A 20,995-nucleotide genomic window follows, 5' to 3' on the forward strand; every position below is an offset into this window, starting at 1 on the left:
ACATCCGGCTTCTTCACCTGCGGGATCGTCTATACAATCAGCCACCCGGACAGCTGATGAAACTGTGGGTTTGCACAACCGAAGAATTTCTGCAAAAACTGTCAGAAACTGTCTCAGGGAAGCTCATCTGCGTGCTCGTCGTCCTCACCAGGGTCTTGACCTGACTGCAGTTTGGTGTCATGAACCGACTTCAGTGGCCAAATGCTCACCTTCGATGGCCACTGGCACGCTGAAGAAGTGTGCTCTTCATAGATGAATCCCCGTTTCAACTGTACCGGGCAGATGGCAGACAGCGTGTATGGTGTTGTGTGGGCGAGCGGTTTGCTTCTGCCAACGTTGTGAACGGAGTACCCTATGGTGGCGGTGGGTTATGGTATGGGCAGGCATAAGCTATGGACAACGAACACAATTTAATTTTATCAATGGCAATTTTAATGCACAGAGATACCGTGACCAGATCCTGAGGCCCGTTGTCGTGCCCTTTATCCACTGCCATCACCTCATGTTTCACCATGATAATGCACTGCACCGTGTCGCAAGGATCTTTACACAATTCCTGGAAGCTGAAAATGTCCCAGTTATTTAATGGCCTGCATACTCACTAGACATGTCACCCATTGAGCATGTTTGGGATGCTCTGGATCGACATTGTACCACAGCGTGTTCCAGTTCCCGCCAATAACAAGCATTTCGCTACACTCGCAATAACATCTGCCAACCATGTGTATGTGACCAATAACATATGAATTGATTTGATATCCAGCAACTTCGCACAGCAATTGAAGAGGAGTGGGACAACATTCCACAGCTCACAATCAACAGCCTGATCAACTCTACAGATGCATATCTGTATTCCCAGTCATGTGAAATCAATAGATTAGGGCATAATTTATTTGAATTGACTGATTTCCTAATATGAACTGTAATTCAGTAAAATCGTAGAAATTGTTGCATGTTGTGTAATTTTTTTATTCTGTGCAGTAACATTTGGTACTCTGATCTGTGCAAAAACCAGATGAATCCTGGTCCAAATTAATTCTGGTACCTTCCAGAGTGGTCGAGTGGTAGTCCAGTGTCCAAGACCATACTATCAACTGTATTGTGATGCGGCAGCAAGAGTCACAAATACATTATTGCCTGCTGTAAACAATCTAGCATTTAATGTCATGTAGCATGTGCAAATATCCTGTTATTTACAGTTCTCATGCGCTAGGGAACCACAACTGGTATACCATGTGAGTGTGCATGTTAACGAATTTATAAGTAGACTAGGGACAGGAAGACCAGGTATGCCAATAGCATAAGTGATACATGAAAATGTCAAATCAGCCACAGCTGCAACATGCACTCAATGAGGGGGGAGGGGGGGGGGGGGGGGGTCATTGACACCACAGCGCTGCAACAATCATCTCTACACATTTTTTACATTTCCACTCTACAAATGCAACCCAGGAGATGTCTCGTCTTACTTCTCGTGAGATTGGTTTAAGACGCATACAGATGCAGATGCATACATCAAACATACCAACCTCCACCAAAGCATGCAAACTGCGATCTATAAGCCTGAGCGACAACGCAAGGTACTGTATGTTCCTACTGAATATGATCGATGGTCTGGAGGAGGCCAAAGGAAACTCGGCTCACAAGGCAGGGAAATTCCCATTGATCTGACTAAATCAATTAAGACAGAGAGGAGGTAAGAACTATCAGGACTCCAGGAATTGGGAGCCTATAGATCATGTAGACTGCTGGGTTCTGACCTACATAACACAGGCAAAGAAAAAACAACTTTTCAGTACTAGGAACTTCAATCCCTCTCTTTTTCATTTTCCCTACTCCATTTCTCTTTCTGTCTTTCTCTCCGTGTGGGTCTCACCAGGCCCGGCAGCAGGATTAACTCAGCAAGGGGGCATCATAAATAACTGAAGGGGCACAACTATTTTCGCTTGCTGATAACACAGGGTGGATAATAATCGAGAGTACAATTACACACAATGTATTTGCAGCCACGCACGGCTGTCTTGTCACAAGAATACAGGATACTGCGCCGCTTTACAAACGTACAAAAAATGCATAACCCGCCTCGAGAGATTGCACGTTATGACAACGCTACATGCACAATATCCCATCAATGCAAAACCGTTGCTAGTTACCGCAATAGCACTTCCACATGCCAATACAATGTATTTCCAATCGCGGAAAGCAAACAATAATGTACAATGCAATACCACGATTTATCAGTACAATGGAGCTTGGACACAGCTACCAAGCTGTCTTCCCACTAAGAGTGCCTACTATGCTGCTGTATGATAAGAGAAACGTGTATTCCATAGCAACGAGTTGTTTATAGCAACACTATAGCTACATTGTTACTCAACCATTGGTCAAGGTCTGCCTACCCTCATCAATGTAATGCAGAGCACCTCTTCTACTATATAAAAACAACCCGATTATATTATAAACCAAACATTTCCAATCCTATCACAGTAATCCAGCAGTAGACCTGCCAATAAAGAAAATCACGTCTACGCCTATTTCTGACATTTGCCACACTTTTCCAGAAGCTAGCAAATGACAAAATAATACAAGGCCAGCCAGGCTGCCTGTTCCTACCCAGATTCAAAATATTTGCAGCCTCCTTGATGCGGTGTTCAACCTCCTCAGAAGTCTCTCGTTCCACTCCCCGCGGAAGTTACTTGTTAGATCCCTCTCAAATGCCAGTGGAATCAGCATGCGCTTTCCTCCTGTGCAACATGCTCCGTCTGTGCTCACTGAATAGATTTTTCAGCGTTGAAAAAGAGTTCTCGCAAATTGCTGTGGATGCTCCAAATGTTAATCCCAGCTTCAATGCCATCATCACAGTAAACATAGCTGTTAGAGGCCCGGAGTATCTATCCAAAATGCTCTGCATAATGTTAGTCCAAGTTTCGTCTCCAGATCGGGCTATTTCAGTCTGTAGAAACGGGCGTGCGACAGTAAACTCAATTTCCACAAAATCTCCAGAGATTAAGTCCAGCAGTGGTTTCACCTTTTCCACATCCATAAAGGTTTCATTCTCTGAGTGCAAGGCACACATGGCCTAGGCGGGTTGGGTATCTTGGAGGCTGCAGACCCCTCGGGTTGGTTATCTCCTATGTCACCAGGCTGCAAGACGGTTGTGCAGGTGCTTTTGCTGCTGGGCTCGACGGCCTTGGCCTCTGTGGCAGGCTTCTCCCCCTCCCCGCCGCTTTGATCCGATGCTGCCGTTGTGCTTTCTAATATCCATCATGCTATCAGCTACCTAACTATCTGTTAACGTCAGCTAAATTCCATCCAGCTGTGCGGTGAAACTTTTTGTTGTTGTTGGTAGTAAGTAACTTTGAAAGTAGACCGAAACAGTCAAATTGACCCCGCCCTTCTACTGTGAAAGCCAATAGTTTTTTTCAACCGGTAAAATGTGTATGACGTACGTATGATGCATGCAAGGGAGTTGCATGAATGAAGCATACACAACAAATTGGTTGGGCATGACGGAGGGGGCATATTGTGGGACAGAAAAAGGATACAAAACTGAAGGGGCACAATATTCCAAATGTTTGCACCCTTGTGGACCCAGGCCTGGGTCTCACCCGTGGGTCCTCGCAGTATGAGTACACCAAGTCAGCACTAACGAGATGTATTACATAGTGACGGTAATTAAGTGACTTATTGGGGACTTTTCTGCTACTGTATGTGTGTGTGTGCCCTTTGTGGCTCAAGGGCGCTGAGGCTGCCGAAAGCTATATGATTAGCGCCGTGCATCCTGGCGTATTTTGGGAGGCCCACTGTTATTGTAAATATTCTGTGAAGTCATTTTGGCAACATTTGGGGGCTCGTCGCTTTTTTTCTGTCTTTTCTACAGCTTGTCTGGGAAGGACTGATATACCCCTTGTGCTTCGCTGCAGTTCAGAAGACACTAATAGTTCAGGGTAGAATGAGAATGTATTAAGCTTATTTCAGTCAGTTAAGGTAATGGAGAAAATTAACATAAGGATAACTGAATTTAGCCCCCGAGTAAGTGAATGCTTATTGGATTTCAATTTGAATGGAGTGTCTTAGTGCCAGAAAGGCCATACACACACAAAGTCTCTCTTATACACTCCCTCTTTGACACACACCTGACCCAATCCCCTTTTCAACATGCTTTTGTAACAGTACTCTTCTTGCGTTGTGTACAATAAATCATCGACACGAACTACAACTTGTAGCACCAGTCATGGAGATTTATTCTGATAGGAACAGCACAAAATTGCACGGCTCACCATCCAACTCTGTACTGTACACAATATACGAACCCCCCCACCAGACACAGTAAGTTGCTAGCTAGTATTAGCGGGAATTCTCTACAACAAAATGCATAACAAATATTCACCAAAAAACGCTGCATCTTATGTGTGATGTTCGAATAACATTTACAAACAAATTGATATAAATTGTACATTTAAATCATCACTTGGGAGTATAAAAATCACTTTTGACGTACAGTGCTTTGCAACCAACAATTTACCTCTGGTTTGGTGCTTGTTCACTGGGACGATTCTAACTGAAACATCCTCCCTCGTAAGCAAGCTACGCAAACCAGCCAATAAGATGCCATGTTGAGTAGGTGAAGGCAAGACAAAACTAAAACCAAAAACCCATTGGCTTAACAATAAAGTGGCAAGGGGAATCACCAATATAACCCTGTTACACTTTCAACATCAAAAGGACAAAAATCTTTGCTGTAACCAAGGTTAATATAGTGGTAGCAGTTGATGTTATTCTTCGATAACCCAGACGGTTGATGAATCTTATGATATCCCCTATCACGTAACCGTGGGATTTTAGCAGACAAACATCGGGCAATAGCACACTTGATAGCCTGGATGAGGATAAGTAAAATAAACACAACTCCCACTATTGGGAGTATCATGCTCACCCAAAAACTTCCCCGTGTGCCAAATGTGGAAGACAACCACATGACTAAACCTAAATCATCTGGATTGTAATCATGATATTTAGCGACCTCGGTCCTGATCTTTTGGATTAGGTCAGTTATTTCCTCAGAATTATCAGGAATGTAAGTACAGCATTCGGCACCAATAACAGCACATGTACCCCATGTTTGTCTGCGGCATAGTGTAGAGAACGGGCTAGAAACGTACTGACGCCCGAGTGTCCCTCATCCTGCTGATGCATCTCTGTGTTCGAAATGGAAACACCACCCACATCCTGTATAAAGAGGAAATAATTTCAAACATCTTTCACTTGTCCTCGAGACAATAATATTCAGTCGTCCTATTGTCAAGGTAATCATTCACATAGTCCTTTAAAAGTGACCTGCTCTTCCACACTGGTATCAGTCCCACATAGATAACTATTAGAAATTATGTTCTGACAGTGTGCCGGTAGTGAGGAATTGTTCTTCCGTTCCACTGGTTGATGAGGACGTCTCCAATGAACACTTCACCAGTGATCTTGTATCGTTTCAAGTACAGTCCTTGGGTTAAGGGATATTGCTTCAGCTTCAGACAGTAGATTCTCATAATCTGTAAACGAAGGAAACAAAAAAGTGAAAGTAACATGTCCGGGTTTCAAGAGAAATTGATATTTCACATAGATTTCCCTAATATGCCGACCTCGTTATGAGCAAAACTTGATAAGGACCTTCCCATTTTGGCCCTAATGTGTCTGTCACATATTTTTTGGACCATCATGGGTAACACCGAAAGCATACGTTGAGTCTGTGTAGATATTAGCTGTTTTGCATGCTTCTGTCAAAGCCACCAATTCCGCCACACTGATGTTGCTGATGTGCTGATGTTCCTGCAGGTAACGTGCCTGTCACTATCACATTGTCCATTGTAGTAACTGCCCAGCCTGCCTTCTTCACACCCCCCTCCACAATGCTTGAACCGTCTGTGTATAAGATAAACTCAGGGGTTTCCAACGGATGACTATCAGAGAGCCCATTAGTAAACCCATCAGAGAGCTGATCCTAAACCAACTCACAACAGTCGTGTTCAAGTAGTGTGGTATCTGGAGGAAGCATCAGAGTAGCTGGATTACATGGTGTGCCACGTTGTATGATGATGTTAGGAGCCTCCAACACAATTGACCATTTGTTCCAACGAGCAGCTGTGACCTGTGCAGCTCGATTCATTGTCAAAAGAGTATGAACAGCATGTGGACACTTGATGGTAAGATGTTGGTCGAGAACAAGCGATGCCACCATCGACACAGTGACGTAAGTAGCCTGCATAGCTCTGAGACAGGGACCCCATCCCAAACACACATCATCCAGTTTATTCGAATAGTAGCCTACAGGATTCTGACAATCACCATTGTCTCGTGTCAGCACTGAGGTCATGTAGCCATCTTTTTCAGCCACAAAGAGGGTGAACGGTTGGCCTGAGTCCGGAATGCCCAAAACCGGCACTGATGACAGAGCTAGTTTAAACTTGCCAAAAACCTTTTTCTGTTTTTCCGTGAAGGCTACAGAGTCTTTTGAATCAGGGCCTCCTTTCAGGTCGTTAAGGGGTTGTGCAATTTCGACGAAGGGGGTCCACCCAGCATCTGTTACAGTTGCAAAAGCCCATGAAGGAGCGAAGTTCTTTAATAGTAGTGGGCTCCTTGGCAGCTTGTATGGCAGTCGTACGACTTTGTGTCATCTCTCTCTTTCCCTGTGAGACCAGTTGACCAAGGTAGATAACCTGTGATTGCATGAGTTGGGCCTTCTTAGGGCTAGCTTTATGGCCTTTGGCATGCACGTGGTCTAACAGTGATTTTAACATGCGTTTCCTCATTTTCTGATGCCAACAATAATTCATCAACATATTGTATATTCTATGACATCTGAGGGAGATCTTGGAGATGTCTCCGCAATGCCTGATGGTAAATCAAAGGACTATTAAGGCCCATAGGAGTCCTAGTCCACTGATACTGTTGACCATCCACAGAAAAGGCAAGCCATGGACGGACCTCTGGATGTTAGGGTACCAACCAGAACCCATTAGCCATATCAATGACAGAGAACCCAGAGTGAGCAGGTGATAATGAGGGAAAAAATGGTTGAGGTGTCAGCCAACAGTGGAGTGAGCTAGATGGCTTCATTTGCATTCCTATAGTTGATTTTTTCACTGGCCATACTGGGCTATTAGAGGCAGAATGTGTCTTTTCAACTATACCCATGTCCCATAGATATTTAATCACTACTTTAGTAGCGCCCATAGCTGCCTTGCTAATGGGATATTGTTTTGTGCAAGGTGGGGCAACACCTGTCAAGCACACTGGTTCCATATCCAATGTTCCACACTCGTTTTTCTTCGTAGTCCAAATAGGATGGTTCTGAACTGTAGAGCCACGCAGTTGTCTAATTTGCCACGTCACCTTTCCTTCAGAGATGTTCAGTGTAGAGTCAAATTGTATTGTAACATTAAGGCCTAAAATAGGTTGTTCAAAGGAGCCTATCCACACCCCTGCGTCAATCTTTATTGGACCAATATAAATTGCTAATGGTTTGGTCTGTTTCATATCCGTCTCCCCCCCACTCCTGTAGCTCTCATCTTCTAGCCCGTGTACTGAGGACATACATGTTTTGCATAAGATATGAGCACCCGTATCTACTAAAAAATTTGACTGCAAAGTTGTTATCCATCATGTTCACATATATTCCATCCGATTTCATATGTACACCATCTGAGATGAGATGTAAAAGAAGGGGTCTGTTAGTTTACCTCCACGGCATCCAGCAAGCTCTGCTGCTGAGCCGGAGAGAGCTTCTTACATTTCTGCATTAGCATTGTGTCGTTGGGGCTGTTGTCCTGTTTCTATTTTCCCTTAGATGGACTCTGCTTCTCCTGGCCATTCCTCATAAGGACACGTTTCCTTTACCCGACAATCTCGTTGCCAGTGACCAGAAATCCCGCAATAATGACATACACCAGGTTTCTCTTCTGCTGAACGAATAATGTTGTTGGTTTCACTCGGAACCTGCGCAACTCTACTGACAGATTATTATGTTGATTGATGACCCTGTCCAGTCGTGACAGCCTGTCGATGATGCTGCCGTAGTTTTGTCTCTCCCAGTCAGTAGTTGTGTTAACAATTTTTCCCCCCGCAAATCCTTGTGTATGGATTGCATCAACTGATGGGTGATTGCCCCCATTTTTGGAGGAATTGAGTGCATCTTCATCTTCCATGTCGGGTAACCCAATGTGTCTTAAGTACGCCGTGTTCACGGTTGTTCAAAACAAAGGCTAATACCTGTAACCCATCATAAGGATGTAGATTGTAGAGTTTCTTATCACTTCAAATGGTCCCGCGTCTTTATACCGACGTCTCGTGGATGCTTCAGTCTTTGACCGTTCATCCAACTGCTTTGGAGGTGCTGATTTATGTGTGACTACTGTCACTGGAAGTTTGTCTTGAGTACCTTTTACAGCCTGCGTTCTGGTTGGCCTAAGACATCGTTCGTCACCGCTGTCAGAATCTGTCGACTCAAAGCCAGGCAGTGCTGACCAGATGCTTGAAAGCTGATCTGCCTTGCGCAATTCAGTGTGAGGATAGATGGAGGGAACAGAGAGCCCACAGGTGGGGGTCAAGTCTTACTTTTTCACCCGTGTTCTCCTCCTGCAATAGTTGAATTTCTCCTTTTAAGGTTTTTATCTGTTCACCAAGAGCCCTCAAACTCTCTATATCTCTCTGCAATGTCAATGAGTTAGACATTCTCTGTATTTTCCCCCAAGCTTTTTGTGTATCAGACATATTCCATCTTTGTCAACAATGACAGAATATTAATTTATTATCCCTTGCCTACTCTCCTCTACTTTGAAATGGTTCTTTATATCACTAGACAGTGAATTCAAAATCTATTTTATATTCACATCCGTATCAGCCGTTCCGCCCTTCTCCAGAGTGGTTTTCTCACTTAAAAATGGCATTACATTAACTTCAAAAGTTGTATAATATATATCTTATATATTTATTTAACCCCAATATATATATACATACAACCCCTTGAGGACTCTAACCTCTTATCGTCTAGAACACTAATTGTTTCTGTAGGGCCTGGTTAACCATAAAAACTTGTGTTCACTTCAAAAGCTTGTACAATGCTCACAAGGCTTACATTTTCCACACATGTAAAAATTGCTACTCAAATAGCAACTCACTTCTATGCAACCAGAAGGTTTCACACCCTTAATCAATTATGGCTTATTCCACTGATAGGGCTTTAACAAAAGCACTCAAACCTTCAATAGAGAAAAGGACTAACCTTTAATAGAAGGACTCAAACCCCTATACATCACAGATATGTATCACTCATTGCATGCACTAATTTTAACCTGCTTTGGTAATTTTAAAATGCATAGGTCTAGACTCACCCAGGAATATGATATGTCATCAATCGGGAGATTAAGAGTTAACTGTGGTGGGTTGCGCTCAGCCCTCTCTCTTTCCCCTGGATCAACACACAGTTGATGAGTTGTTCCTTGTTGTTGGTCACGACAAATTCACCCGGGTCATGGCACCAAGTGTTAGCAGTTGATGTTATTCTTCAATAACACAGACCTCAAATCAAATCAGGGGGAGAAATATAGGTTTATTCAAAGAGAACAAATCATAGATGCTATGCTAGGAAGTAGATGTTCATTCTTCCCTGTCCTCATTGATTCTCCACAGAACAAAACGACATTATGCAATTTATAACCCCCAACCCTAGGCTGTGGTTGACCAATTAGAATTCCATGCAGTAAAATTGGGCCAATGGCCAAATAACAAGTATCCTGTTTCAGGGTCAATGTATAGACCATTCGAACCAACGAAAACTTGCCAGATGTAGCTATGAGTCCAGGACTGAAACTCCTACACTGATTCTAAACAGATGTTGAACTGAAAAAAAACTAGTTCCATTTATTGTTAATTCCCTATTGACCTCTAGTCCTCTGCGTTGTGTATTATCTTAAAGTATTCTTACAATAGTAAACTAAAACTAATCATGAAAAAACTATTTTGTACACTGAAATAAAATAATTAACAATCCTGTTTGAAAAACTAAAACTATACTGAAACTATTATCTTTGACTCCAAAAGTAACTAAAAATAAATGAAAACCACCATAAATTATGTTCAGTTTTAGTTTTTTGGGGGGACAAAAACCTAATGGGTTTAGTGGGGTTTTCAAGCTTCTGAATCTGGTGGGTCACATTGAGTTAGGGTGCGTTCAAGTTGGTGACCGCCTTTAAAAGTGTGTTGCATCGTGGGTAAGAAAATTGTCCGACTTGCACCTCATGTCGACTGCATGAACAAAACTCATGTGATCAAAGGTCATAAAGTTGTGCTAACACTGCTATACTCATTCACTGAAGTGCTGGTTGTAGCGTGTCGAAGTAGGGAGAACACGCATTTTACGGCTTATTAAGGTGTTGAACAAAGTGTTGACAGTGCCGAATAACAACTTGAACATGAACTTACACATAAAAGACACTTTTTACTCTCTAGTCATGGTTTTAAAAGTTTCGCAATCTTACAGTATCAACTTCGCTGTGCGTTTGAGGCTTCTTTTTGCAGTCTGCGTGGTAGCTACGGGACCAAAACAGCTGAGAAGTTTAGAGTCGTGCTTCAACGCTCCTGGTTGTTGCGGAAATTGAACCACTACCACGGTTTACATTCGTACATTTTATCACCTCACTGAGTCTACCTTTGGGGAAGCAGGTAGCCTGGTGGTTAGAGCGTCGGGCCAGTAACCGAAAGGTTGCTGGATTGAATCACCGAGCTGACAAGGTTAAAATCTGTCGTTCTGCCCCTGAACAAGGCAGTTATTAACCCACTGTTCCCTAGTAGGCTGTCATTGTAAATAAGATTTTCTACTTAACTTACTCGAAATATACATTTGTTTTTATAAAACGAAATAGAAACTAGTAAAGTGGCTCTGAAAGGCAAGTCAGTAAACAGGCTAAATAAAAAATTAAAAAACCTTTCATCTTAACCTAACCTATGACCTGACCCATCACTTTATGTATTACTTCCCCACAGTGGCAAGAAGTGACGTCCCAAAAGCCACCCAAAATACATCCCAAAAGCCTCACAGGCGTAGGTTACTTTCTGTCCCTAACACGAAAACTAAAACTGAAACTAAATAATATAAAATCGAAATATACATTCGTTTTTATAAAACTTGAACTAAATAGAAACTAGTAAAGAGGCTCTGAAATCTAACTGAAAGTGAATTTCAAATAAAACTCTTAAAACTAATAGAAATAAAAACCTTGGCTGTGACTTTTTTTTTGAATTGTCTGTGTATGAGGAAAATATGTTTCCTAAGAATGTATTAGGTGCAGTGTGTGTTTATATGAGAGAGAGAGCGAGAGAGCGAGAGAGAGCAAGCATGTGTGCGTGTGTGTGTTTGAGGTTCTGTCTGCTGGTAATGAGCATGCTTTTTGTCTGTGAAAGTGTGTTTATAGTGTTGACAGTTGTAATAAACAAACAGCCATGCGTTAAAGGTGAAGTTCACCACAAAACACTTACGGGCCCTTTATAAAACACTTGCCTTGCTGTTTGTCAGTACCCCAGACAGTCTCTAGTTCCATTGTTTGAGTATTTAGATTTCTGTATTTTTATATCAAAATGCTGAATTTCCGAAATTAACTAAAATGCATAAAAAATGATGTTTATTTAATGTTACATAAACAATGACTGGTGTCTCGGCATTGAATTGCCAAACAAAGAGACGAGAGAGGACGCAAGGAGTATGCAATTGAGATCTTCCCACACGATTCTACGTGCCCGAGCCAGATTCATCTAATCCCCTCATTGAATAGAACGGGTGATCCCATTCAAGACAACGATGGCATAATGGGTGGACTGCCGGCTATTGCAAATGTACCCATAGGAGCAGAGCGGTAAGTAAAAGCAGGGAGTGCACCCATCAATCTGTGCTGTGGGTTGTTTAATAATCAACTCAACTGAGATTACAGAAAATACATTCCATTGCATGAGCCACATCAGTTAGCATCATTTGAATGAACATTCTACATTATCATGGAAATGATTGCATCACGAACAGCAAGCGGTACTGATGCACCAAGTCTGGAACCAACAGGACCCTGAACAGCTTCTACCCCCAAGCCATAAGACTGCTAAATACAGTGGACGTCGGAAGTTTACATACACCTTAACCAAATACATTTAAACTCAGTTTTTCACAATTCCTGACATTTAATCATAGTAAAAATTCCCTGTCTTAGGTCAGTTAGGATCACCACTTTATTTTAAGTATGTGAAATGTCAGAATAATAGTAGAGAGAATGATTTATTTCAGCTTTTATTTATTTCATCACATTCCCAGTGGGTCAGAAGTGTACATACACTCAATTAGTATTTGGTAGCATTGCCTTTAAATTGTTTAACTTGGGTCAAACTTTTCGGGTAGCCTTCCACAACCTTCCCACAATAAGTTGAGTGAATTTTGGCCCATTCCTCCTGACAGAGCTGGTGTAACTGAGTCAGGTTTGTAAGGCCTCCTTGCTCACACACACTTTTTCAGTTCTGCCCACAAATGTTCTATAGGATTGAGGTCAGGGCTTTGTGATGGCCACTCCAATACATTGACTTTGCTGTCCTTAAGCCATTTTGTCACAACTTCGGAAGTATGCTTGGGGTCATTATCCACTTGGAAGACCCATTTGCGACCAAGCTTTAACTTCCTGACTGATGTCTTGAATTGTTACTTCAATATATCCTCATCATTTTCCTGCCTCATGATGCCATCTATTTTGTGAAGTGCACCAGTCCCTCCTGCAGCAAAGCACCCACACAACATGATTATGCCACCCCCGTGCATCACGGTTGGGATTGTGTTCTTCGGCTTGCAAGACTCCCCCTTTTTCCTCCAAACATAACGATGGTCATTATGGCCAAACAGTTCTATTTTTGTTTCATCAGACCAGGGGACATTTCTCCACAAAGTATGATCTTAGTCCCCATGTGAGGTTGCAAACCATAGTCTGGCTTTTTTATGATGGTTTTGGAGCAGTGGCTTCTTCCTTGCTGAGCGGCCCTTCAGGTTGTCGATATAGGACTCGTTTTACTGTGGATATAGATACTTTTGTACCTGTTTCCTCCAGCATCTTCACATGGTCCTTTGCTGTTGTTATGGGATTGATTAGCACTTTTCACACCAAAGTACGTTCATCTCTAGGAGACAGAATGCGTCTCCTTCCTGAGCGTTATGGCGGCTGCGTGGCCCCTTGGTGTTTATACTTGCGTACTATTGTTTGTACAGATGAACGTGGTACCTTCAGGCGTTTGGAAATTGCTCTCAAGGATGAACCAGACTTGTGGAGGTCTACAATTGTTTTTCTGAGGTCTTGACTGATTTCTTTTGATTTTCCCATGATGTCAAGCAAAGAGGCACTGAGTTTGAAGGTAGGCCTTGAAATACATCCACAGCTACACCTCCAATTGACTCAAATAATGTCAATTAGCCTATCAGAAGCTTCTAAAGCAATGACATAATTTTGTGGAATTTTCCAAGCTGTTTAAAGGCACAGTCAACTTAGTGTATGTAAACTTCTGACCCACTGGAATTGTGATACAGTGAATTAGAAGTGAAATAATCTGTCTGCAAACAATTGTTGGAAACATTACTTGTGTCATGCACGAAGTACATGTCCTTACCGACTTGCCAAAACTATAGTTTGTTATAGAAAAATTTGTGGAGTGGTTGAAAAACGAGTTTTAATGACTCCAATCTAAGTGTATGTAAACTTCCGACTTCAACTGTATATCAACACTGGGTGGTATTCAATCAAACTCACACTGCAGGAAACAATGCACTGCACTAAATGGATTTTTACAAACGTAGATCCAGCACCCAACTTTTTTTAAAGAATAATTTGTAAGTGAGCACATTGTCTATTATCTCATCTTAATTACAGCTAACAGTGAAACAAACATCAAAACAGAACATCGGTATCGGCCCTAAATAAACTATAGTGATATGTGAGAGGGCACCTGCCATCCATCCATCATACTTCCCAGCCCGGGGACAGTGTCAAAAGGTGCCAGCCTGATGCTGATCTCGTCACACCTTCTAACAGCCCCTGTGAAAACCTCTTCACCCGCCATAATCAGGATGTATGCATATCTGTCAGATCTCTCAGTAATGTTATGAGCCTAATCCATATTCACCAACATCAGATTTGTTTCCCTGTTATAGGATAATAATCTTCTCCACTCAATTTCTATGCAGAGTCGAGGAATGCTGTCTTCATGCATCAGCACATGCAGATCCCGAACATGATTGAGAATGAGTGAGTTTGTAATGAGTGGGTGTTGAGACGGTGGTAGAGGTGTATGTGAGACTGACACAGAGACACAAAACTGGGGTTAGGGGAGGTGTTGGCTCACCGCACGTCTAATCCTGCAGCCATTGTCTCCAGAGGAATTAGATGAGATTAGGGGAGAAAATCCCCTTTGAGGACAGGGTGTAAGGATTGCAGAACATAATCCATCTATCACACATACACACACTCATAGATCTCCTACCCCCCCCCACACACACACATGCACACAGACAGACACCTGACACACACGCACACTTATACTGCTTTTACATAGGATTTATGGTATTTTGCCTATAAAAAAAAAATTGGGCAATGTTTATATGACCCCCTTACAAACAAGCCCATTTCTACTACATTCTTGCCTGCATGTGCCTTTTATACCTCCCGTGTGCATGCCTGTGACAAGTGGTAGTAGTGGTGCGCAGATGTGTGTGGGTGTTTATTGTAATAAATCCATTGAATATACATCATCAAAAATAACTCCATTATTCATTTGTTTAGGTGGGTCCTAAGAAACATTATAAGACTAATAAAATGTCTTTTTAAAACAACAGCATGGTATATTTTGAATTGAATTGTGTTACGTTCAAATGAATGAAATCAATAGTTCATTATTTTGTTCATTAAAACAGACAAGGCACACCTAGCTCGATCACAGAGCACACATATTTTTGTAGTAAGAATATAATGGAACATAACAGAATAAAGTACAACTTGTGTCACGGGAATTTGTGGAACAGCTTTCATATAAAAAAAAAGTGATAAAAAGCCCATGTTTCATCTTTTTCCTAGCCACTTTGTCAGGGAGCAGGCGTACGGTCTTACGTTGAGAGTATCTTCATCATGGTACTCATAGAAAACAATAGAAATCCTATTTTCAAAAGCATGTGACTCTCGCGTTACTATTTCAACCTCTGCGGGCTTGTGTAGTTGCCTATATGCGATCGAGCAAAATGAAAGGCCTGAACTTGATTTGGGCTACATTATTGCATGCTGAATGTTTCTGATCAGTGATAGTTGAGCAAACGAATAGATGAGCTATACCACTTCCACTTGTTTTATTTAACCTTTATTTAACTAGGCAAGTCAGTTAACAACAAATTCTTATTTACGATGACGGCCTACCCCAACCAAACCCTAACCCGGACGACAGTGGGCCAATTGTTCGCCGCCCTATGGGACTCCCAATCACAGCCGGTTGTGATACAGCCTGGAATCAAACCAGGGTCTGTAGTGATGCCTCTAGCACTGAGATGCAGTGCCTTAGACTGCTGTGCCACTCGGGAGCCCAACCAGAAACCATTTTTTGCCCAGCCAGAAACCAATTAACCAAATAGCCTATACAGACAGAGATTCAGTGAAACAAGCTCACATTGATTGAGACAAGTCAGTGGTCTCAGGCTTTTGGTCAGGAGTAGGCCTAGGCTACTAAGCGCCTGAAGAGTAAAATAATCCAATTGTTAAACTATATAACATGCTGGCAAAATGTTCAAATAGATGAGCCAACTAGACAAGATGATCATGAGCAGCACTCACCTCAACTTAGCTAGCATTTCCCGAGCGTAATTGTAGCCGAACCAACATGAAAACGGAGATTCAGTCCCCATGCTTGTCTCAAAGCAGCGCGATGGATCTGTCCCAGTCAAAACAGTGCTGAAATCATCATCTAGTTGACCACACTATTGCTTGGATGACTTCGGGAGGTTCAGTAAGCAACAATTTGATACATGCCTTGAATTTTCAATAGCCTACTTTATTCCAATATTTTTGCCATTCAGTGATATTTATTCCCGCTGTAATTCTTTATGGATCCATCCAGTTGGGGTTAAGAAAACAGTGCATGCTTAGTGGTGGGCTATGCGGGGAGACATGACATGCCGTACAAAGTTTACAACTGGCAGGAGGAAGGTTAACTGGTGCTGCCTAGCAACCATCAAGAGAGAACCATTTAAGAGCATAGTGCGTGCCACTCAGCATTAAGGCTACGTTTCATACTAAAGGCGTCAGCATGCTTCGGTTCCGCTGGCGCCTAGCAAGTGTGCTCGCAAACTCCCTTAAAAATATATTTGCTCGAAAAATTCGGTAATAGTTCTGTTTGTCTATCTTGAGACGCCGTAGCCAGAATAGTCCGAATTAATCGAAAATAACTCAAGAAATCTGTCATTCATTTTGACGTTTTTGCCAAGGAGATTTTAGTCGTGCAATTTTACATCTAACTAAAAGGTTTGGTGAATAATCCCTACTGTTGACTAATCACCAACGAATGGACGTACCTACGAACAGCCGGAAAACCCTTGTTGTAGTCCAAAACATCACATAAAGGCCGTCAATATATATATGCACAAACTTTTTCGAACTGTTTCAGATGGGAAGTATTCGGACGCCTTAAGCAGAAGTTTACTGAAATGATTACTAGGTTGTTAGGTCGAAATAAAAGTTTCAGCTTTGATACCGGCAATTCCTTTCAGATATAAGTAAAAGTTGGCGGTATGGTAAAGTTGTCAGAAAAAACGTCTTAGTATGAAAGGGATCTTACACAAATGCAGAAAGCCAATTTAGAACGCACAGGGCACACATCTAAGCATGCATACAGCCCCACACCCACAAGCCACTGGGCTCACTTACATCATGGCGTTAACACAGTATAGCAGGTGAATAACGGTGAAGGACTGAAATCGCAGTATGAGTAATCTCGTCACTAGCTTTCTCTGACAGGTGTTGGCGACAGCCAGGGAACTTGATTAAGAGGGAAAGCAAGGAAAGTGGGAAAGTGACAGTGGTAAATGCAGAGCAGAGAGTATTGGGGGCACATGTCGGGTCAGGTCAGCGGGCAGTTGTGTGTGTGTGTGCACGGTGCATATCAGTTATGTGCGTTACTTCGTCTTTGATGATAACCAAAGCCATTTCTTTCCCAAGGATCGTTCCTCATTACCCTCTCCACGTTAGATTGCACTAGATAGTTCAGCAGACGCAAACACATTACTGCCTCATATCTGTCTTGCATTCACGTGTAATGGATTCCCGGTTCCCAAGGGTATATAATCATCCACTTAACCTGGCAGTATAAAGAATGAGAACCAATATGCTGTTGTTTGATTACGGTAGCTACTAGCTTAGCAAGCCTTTCCTGATGCAGACAGTGTTGCTGGTGAGCTAAGGCCAAACAACATGGCCAATGGCATAGGGCTACACTCTCAGAATATAGGAGAACCCTTTCTGCTTCTCTTGGTTCTTCTGTGAAAAGGGTTCTACTATGCATGAAACCCAATAAGGTTCTACCTGGAACCAAAAATGGTTCTTCAAAGGGTTCTTCTATTGGGACAGCCAAAGAACCCTTTAGGTTGTAGATAGCCCCTTTCTTTTTCGAGGAGTGTAGAATTCAATCAAACTCTCACTGCAGGTGTAGCTCAACTGTGGTAAAGCTGGCCTCATCGTAATCAGTGCAAGCTTAGAGACGTTGAGTTAAAACTGTTCATTGGGAAATGCAGAGTTCCTCTGAGGTTCTCACCATATAGAATTAATAAATCGTAGAAATATAATTACACATTCATTGCTACTGTTCACACCCCCGCTGTGGGAACATAAAAGAGTTCTGGTGCCGTAACCCGGACGACCGTGTTTACTAGTTGAAACACACCAGCTGGTAAGTAATTAATGTTTGAAAATTAATGAATTATATTATAGTCCTCTGCATATGCTCCCCCACATTTCCTAACAGACTGACTGGTCGAAACACACATCGTGTTTGTTTCGCAGTAGTGGTCTGATAGAATCCAGCCCTAATTATGTTAGCGAGCGTTTGCAATTTAGCTCGCTTCAAAAAATATAGAACAAAATAGACTAACTCAAAGGAGTCCGAAAACGTTACTCACAGAAGACAATCAAATACACTTCCCACTGGGCAAAAAACAGGTTGAATTAAAGTGCCCCCCCCCAAAAAAGAAAAGTTAATGTGATGATGTTCAATCAACATGGAAAACTGATTGGATTTGGAAAAAAGTCATCAACATAAAGGATTTACATTTTTTTAAATTATGTAACTTTTAACCTAAATCCAATGACATGGTGAATTTTTTTGTTAATTTCACGTTGAATTTCACGTTGAACCAAATGTAAATCAAAACTAGACGTTGAACTGACGTCTGTGCCAAGCGGGTTGGATGTTTAGTTAATGTACCAAAATGTTCATTGAAACACCACCGAAGTTGTTCGTTAAGTAGCAAAAAAATTGAGACTAGTTAACAGTGGCGGTATATTCTTAAGAATTCTTTCAAGGACAAAAGCCTGTGAGAACATAATTATCAAAATCATAATTACTGTTGGTGGAGTTAGTGGAGGACTGTTTGCATGGAGAAAGAGGATGCTAATTAGTAGACTCACACAGAACCGTAATAATAATAATAGAGAGAACAGTAACATAGAGAGATAAGCACTCCAACAGATTGTGGGCCACTCTTCCACACATCTTTTCCAATAAACATATAGTACCATTTCAGTCATGTTGTTTTTACCCGTAAAATAAAATGATGCACGTATGACTGTAAGTTGCTTTGGATAAAAGCATCTGCTAAATGGCATATCTTTTTTATATGATATAAAAGAGTACGATTCAGTTTGAAATAATACAAAAAAGTGGTGAGTCCAACATTGATCTTACCTCTTTGCACGGCAGGTCTATAGCTTGTGAGATCACTCATATCTTCAAAACCTGAGTTGCATTAAAAACCTCTCTTTTTTTCAATTTTTGCCTAAAATGACATACCCAAATCTACCTGCCTGTAGCTCAGAACCTGAAGCAAGAATATGCATATTAGTGATACCATTTGAGAGGAAACACTTTGAAGTTTGTGGAAATGTGAAATGATTGTAGGAGAATATAACACATTAGATCTGGTAAAAGATAATAAACTCAACAAAAAAAGAAACGTCCCTTTTTCAGGACCCTGTCTTGCAAAGATAATTTGTAAAAATCCAAATAACTTCACAGATCTTCCTTGTAAAGTGTTTTAACACTGTTTCCCATGCTTGTTCAATTAACTATAAACTATGAATGAACATGCACCTGAGGAAAGGTCGTTAAGACACTAACAGCTTACAGACGGTAGGCAATTAAGGTCACAGTTATGAAAACTTAGGACACTAAAGAGGCCTTTCTACTGATTCTGAAAAACACCAAAAGAAGGATGCCCAGGGTCCCTGCTCATCTGCATGAACATGCCTTAGGCATGCTGCAAGGAGGCATGAGGACCGCAGATGTGGCCAGGGCAATAAAGTGCAATGTCCATACTGTGAGACGCCTAATACCCCGACTACACCGCTTGCGTCGCATGCGCATTGCAAAATAAATGTTGAAATCTATATTATTCAATTATTGCACCCACACTGCTCGCGAGCGTCTGCGTTTCCAAGGGCTAAAATAGAAGTCAGTTCTATTTCTGACACAGATCACGCTGCAAGTCCTGCCTCTCTCATCTCCTCATTGGTTTATAGAAGCAGGTACCCACGTGCCATCTCCTCATTGGTTATACCCACGTGGGTGACTGAAAGATGAACGAGGTCGGTGGCGGTAATGCACCTAATTTATGAAAGTTGCCAATCGCAATATAAAGTCAAGAGAAGAAAAAACCTGGGAGGAGAGATGACTAGAAACGATTCAGTTGACCATTTTGTGTGTGGATTAATTGTCGGAGTAGAGGACCTTGTGCATTTCAGGTAAAATAACAACTCAATGTTTATATCCCAGGACAAATTAGCTAGTAACAGCAAGCTAGCTAAATAGTACAAATTAGCTAGCAAGTGCAAGCTAGCTAGCTAAATTCCATAAATGTTTAATGCTTTTCGACCTGTCCCCAAATTAATGTAATTGGTTCAGAGTTTGTTTTGATATTTTAACATGCGTGTTGTGAACGCGTTTAGTGTGGGGGGACAAAATCCATTTATGCACAAGCCGGTTTGGGTTCCGTGTAAGACAGCGCTACAGGGAGACAGGACGGACAGCTGATCGTCCTCGCAGTGGCAGACCACGTGTAACAACACCTGCACAGGATCAGTACATCCGAACATCACACCTGCGGGACAGGTACAGGATGGCAACAACAACTGCCCGAATTACACCAGGAACGCACAATCCTTCCATCAGTGCTCAGAAGGTCCGCAATAGGCTGAGAGAGGCTGGACTGAGGGCTTGTAGGTCTGTTGTAAGGCAGGTCCTCACCAGACATCACCGGCAACGTCGCCTATGGGCAGAAACCCACCATCACTGGACCAGACAGGGCTGTCAAAAAGTGCTCTTCACTGACGAGTCGCGGTTTTGTCTCACCAGGGGTGATGGTCGGATTCGCGTTTATCGTCGAAGGAATGAGCGTTACACCGAGGACTGTACTCTGGAGCGGGATTGATTTGGAGGTGAAGGGTCCATCATGGTCTGGGGCGGTGTGTCACAGCATCATCGGACTGAGCTTGTTGTCATTTCAGACAATCTCAACGCTGTGCGTTACAAGGAAGACATCCTATCCCCTCATGTGGTACCCTTCCTGCAGGCTCATCCTTACATGACCCTCCAGCATGACAATGACACCAGCCATACTGCTCGTTCTGTGCGTGATTTCCTGCAAAACAGGAATGTCAGTGTTCTGCCATGTCCAGCGAAG

General features: G+C 42.2%; 1 long non-coding RNA gene across 1 annotated transcript; it reads right to left on the bottom strand.

Annotated features, from left to right (window-relative positions):
• Positions 1 to 4,607: 4,607 nt before the first annotated feature.
• Positions 4,608 to 10,783, bottom strand: LOC120025158. The gene is made up of 3 exons (XR_005472968.1): positions 10,530 to 10,783; positions 9,384 to 9,570; positions 4,608 to 5,546 (listed from the first exon to the last, which is right to left on the bottom strand). It is a non-coding gene; the product is annotated as an uncharacterized LOC120025158 (long non-coding RNA).
• Positions 10,784 to 20,995: the final 10,212 nt, after the last annotated feature.

The sequence above is a fragment of the Salvelinus namaycush genome, chromosome 30, assembly GCF_016432855.1.
Source record: "Salvelinus namaycush isolate Seneca chromosome 30, SaNama_1.0, whole genome shotgun sequence".
Lineage (NCBI taxonomy): Eukaryota > Metazoa > Chordata > Actinopteri > Salmoniformes > Salmonidae > Salvelinus > Salvelinus namaycush.